The following is a 4,639-nucleotide window of genomic DNA, read 5'->3' as shown; positions in this document are numbered from 1 at the left end:
TGTGATTTGAAGTTACAATGAGACTGTTATAAAACGGTTGGCAGGATACGACTAATGAATACTAAGAACCCTAGTGCCTGTATAACTGTATAAGGAGTGTAGATCAGAGATAGCGCTGTAGTTATATGTAGTCCCAAGTTGTGTGAATAAAACCGATCATCCAATGCAAAACCCGTCTTATATGTCGCGCACAATCCCATAATTCGTGACAATATTATCCGTGCACCTACCTATAATAGATATTCCTAAATTCCGAATAGGAATATAATCCGCCAAAGCGTTAGCGAAGGTCCCATAAAATCATACATATAAACGTAAATACAGGTAGAGAGGCAGATGGCATTCCAAAAACCAGTACTAAGAACGTGTAAGTCCTCTAAATTCAGGAAATACATTTTCTTCACTATCACAATACCACCTCATGTGTACTACATTTTCATATTCAGGGTTTTCCGAAAGGTGCAAATCCTTCAAAACCTGGAGATCTATATTTTCACCACAAAAAAAAATATTTAAAGACTCATCATACACATATGTCCCCCCCCACGGAAATCTTTATTAAAAGGAGAAAGATATGTACGTATTGAAAAGAAACCAGAGTAATACACGGTCATATGGTACGTACACCTATATAGGAAAGTCAAAAGGTCAGATGTCTCTTGTCACATGCCTCTGAAAATAGTAATAGAAAACCGAAAAGAAATTCAACTAAGATAAAGTGATATCAAGATTAACATCCAAACCGATATAAATAAATTTCAGTTGTAATTTTATCTGTGGCTTCCAGGATTTCAGCAAAGAGTAGCAGTTATCTTGGCAATTGTGTATTGTTAATCTTCTGAGAAATATTGCTAACAGACTTCATGTCTTAGCGATTTCCAGATCGGCGAATCCAAGTGGTCATTATACCTAACGATGTAAGATTCCGATTTCATTTATACCAAGTGACACGGCAGAAAATAATGAAACATTATATGACTATATTGATATAATATTTTATTCAAACTTAATATAATTTCTGGAACGACGGGCTAGTAGAGCAGTGTTAATTAGGTATGTTTATTAAAGTTTCGTACAAATGGAAATATATGCAGTTGTATTAGAGAAATGCTTGCTAATTTCAGTTCTTAATCTTCAGTCATCTTCATCATCTTCACTCACGAACCTGAGCCCTTCTTGAGAAGCCACAAATTAAGCAGCCACTCAAGAACTTCCCAGAATTTTACGGAATCAGTACCGTGTTCACAAGAGCCTTCCAGTGGTCTTATCCTGAGCCAGATCAATCAAATCCATACCTTTCCATTCTATCTCTCTAAGATCCATTTTAATATTTTCCACCTACTACGTCTTGGTCTTCCTAATGGTCTCTTTACTTCTGGCTTTCCCACCAGTATCCTATATGCACTCCTCTTCTCCAAATTCGTGTTACATGCCCTGCCCATCTCATCCTCCTTGATTTTATCATTCTGGTTATACTTGGAGAAGTGTGCAAGTTATTAAGCTCCTCCTTATTTCAATTGACCTAATTCTTTCAGCCGCACTATGGCCCTGGTTCGACTCAACCTCTAACAGAAATGACTACCAGGAATTAATTAAATAATTTTCTTGGAGAGTAAAGCGCGGCCGGCGCGTAGGGCTGACAGCCTTACCGCCATCTTTGAGCCGATTTTCTAGATAATGTGGGACCCTCAACGTCTCACAACTGTATTGGACTCCATGGCTTGTTATAGAGATAGCTTTACTTTTTTACTTTTTGTGCAGTTCTCTCCAACCTCATTACTTCATTCCTCTTCGGTCCAAATAATATCCTTAGCGGCCTGTTCTGAAACACCATCAGTCTATATTCCTCTCTTAATGTCAGAGACCAAGTTTCATACCCATACAGAATCACAGGCAAAATTATAGTTTTGCATAGTACGTATAATTTTTATGTTTCTGGACAGCAGACGAGAGGACTAAAGGTTCTGGACTGAATGAATTTAATCTCCTCTTAATTTCCTCCTGAATTAAGTTTTGATTTGTTCCCAAATATCTGAACTGTGCCACGTTTTCAAAACACAATCTTCAGTCATGCCTTCTGTTAATTTAAACCACCAAAACTGCAATAAGCTAGTACATTATTTTACCTCTTGTTTTATCTAGGTGTGAAACTTGGTCATTTACTGTAAGAGATGTCAGTGTTTGAGAACGGGGAGCTGAATACAACACGTGAAACTAAGCGATAGAATATGGCAGGAAATTGAGAAATTTACATGGCGAGAAGCTTCGTAATTTGTTCTTTTCGTTTTATATTGCTGGAGTGATTAAATTAAAGTGGATATGTAACAAGGATGGTGCAGGTGAAAAATGGATGCAAACTTTTAGTCTGATAAATTAAAAGGAAAAGATTAATCCAAAGGTGTTAGGAGCAAATGAGATGACTATATGAAAATTATTTTCTTATTTATTTGGTGATGCTGTCAGTATCTCTGACTATATATATCGTCGAACTGCAGGATGATTAATGAGCTGCGAAGGACGTGGAAGGCAGCAGCCATACTCTAATTTCATGTGTAAATTAATCACAGAAAATTTCATTGTGAATGTCTGAGAAATGGGACCGGCCCTGTGGTCTAGTGGTCAGAGTTCCTGGCTACAGATCAAGAGGTCCGGGTTCAATTCCCGCGCTACGAGATTTTCAGAGAAGTAGTGGGTCTGGAACGGCGTCCATTCAGCCTCATGAGGATAATTGAGCAGGTATTTCAAGGAAAGAGCGGCTCAGGCCTAGAAACCCCAGATTAACGGCCTTGGGGAACCGTTGCGCTGACCACGCGACACCCTCTACCCGCAACAGTTGGCACTAACTTCGCCGACAAGCGGCGGTCTCTCGGTCGGTATAGTTCGCTTGAGGAATAAAACAACGGAATCTGTTTTTGTGTGTGTGTGTGTGTGTGTGTGTGTGTGTGTGTGTGTGTGTGTGTGTGTGTGTGTGTGTGTGTGTGTGTGTGTGTGTGTGTGTGAGAATTGGGGTGACCTGACGATGTCTTGTGAACACAGTGATGGAGCTGAGGCTTCCATAGCCGCAAGAAATATAATGACAGTTCAGAGACTATAAACAGTTGCAATTGGCTCCTGCGTCTTTTCGATATATCGTGGAGGTAAAGCTGCACACAATTTAGGTCTCAACACTAGATTTAGCGAGTGTACAGCTGAACGCTCCAACCGCTTTAACTTCGTGAAAGTAATTTAATTCATATGGTTACCAAATACATTTAATTACATCTACGATTCCTTTTAATATTATCCTTTTTTGCATGCCTGTTGAATGCGAGGCTGAATCTCAGGGTCTCTATGCTGATACGAAGTCTAATACTTCCAATACCTTTACCAATAACCCTTGTTGCCATGTTCATATCCTGACGTTTTACTTACTGATACAGTATAAATTCTCGTGATTTTAATTAGAGCAGCTAAAGCAGTAACTCCATGAAGCGGAGACCTTCTCGAGACATTGACAGTCGCTCAGCTGATCAAGAACGTCTCTGCCTTTCATGAAATCCAAAAGTTCATCAACGCCCTCACAACAACCCATCGATTAACCTTACACGGAACACAGCGAAGCTCTTCGAAATCTTTAGAGCCGATTAAGATTCTCATTAATAATGTAATTACATATGCTCCTAGGTCTGCCAAGAGTTCTCTTCCGTCCAGGTCTTCCGACGTCAGTGTTGCATATATTTCTGATCTCTCCCATACGTGCTCCTTTTTGTCGTCTCATTTTAACTAATCTTTCTAGTGTGAATACTGATGATAATAATAAGTATGCAAAGAATTGAAGGGGCCTGGATAGCGCAGTCGGTATAGCAACCGGCTACGGGCAGGATGACCGGGGGGTCGGATTTCGAGTCTCGATAGGGTTACAAAATTTTCTTTTCCCCACGTGGTCCAGACCGGCTCAGGGGTCCACCCAGCCTCCTATCCAATGGGTACCCGGAGCTCTTTCCCCGGATGTTAATGAGGCCGGTGCGCGAAGCTGACCACTCACCTAAAGCTAGTGTCGTGGTCAAGAAAATGTGAATCTATATATCAACTCACCCTACTCCTTCATAGCATAAAGCTTAATTAGTTAAGCACAAGGACAACTTTACCCTTTTAACCTATGTAAATAATTGAGTTTCTGAGTCATGTATAAGATTACAAACTTAATTAGCTTATTATTTTAATTTTATTTATTTAGTTAAACATTTTATGTTGGCAGTAAGTTATAATGTTATACTGGTTCAGCGACCACAGAGAATTTAAGTTGTGGAGGCAGCTAGCCAGTCGATATCGGCAGGGAACACTTGCCACTTCTCAGTGGACTCTTGGTCAAGCAGCAATTGGCGCTCTGGTTAGACAAGCAGCGCCATCACACGGCGGCGGGAAGGATGCGCTACGTCGGGACATAAATTTGTCTTGAATACAATTAATATTTTAACGATGATGATGTTGATGATTAGGATGACGACGACGAGGAGGATGGTGATAATAGTAGTAGTAGTAATAATAATAATAATAATAATAATAATAATAATAATAATAATAATAATAATAATAATAATATCAATAATATATGCGGAGATTTTATAATTTAATAATGAATTTCCCCTCGAAAAACTAT

The 4,639-nt window shown here is 39.3% G+C and overlaps 1 pseudogene; it reads right to left on the bottom strand.

Annotated features, from left to right (window-relative positions):
• Positions 1 to 477: 477 nt before the first annotated feature.
• On the bottom strand, positions 478 to 603 carry LOC111870572 (annotated as a pseudogene).
• Positions 604 to 4,639: the final 4,036 nt, after the last annotated feature.

Source organism: Cryptotermes secundus, unplaced genomic scaffold (genome assembly GCF_002891405.2).
Source record: "Cryptotermes secundus unplaced genomic scaffold, Csec_1.0 scaffold117, whole genome shotgun sequence".
NCBI classification, from domain to species: domain Eukaryota; kingdom Metazoa; phylum Arthropoda; class Insecta; order Blattodea; family Kalotermitidae; genus Cryptotermes; species Cryptotermes secundus.
Note: the sequence above shows the minus strand (reverse complement) of the source record. Positions and strands in the feature narration are given on the sequence as shown.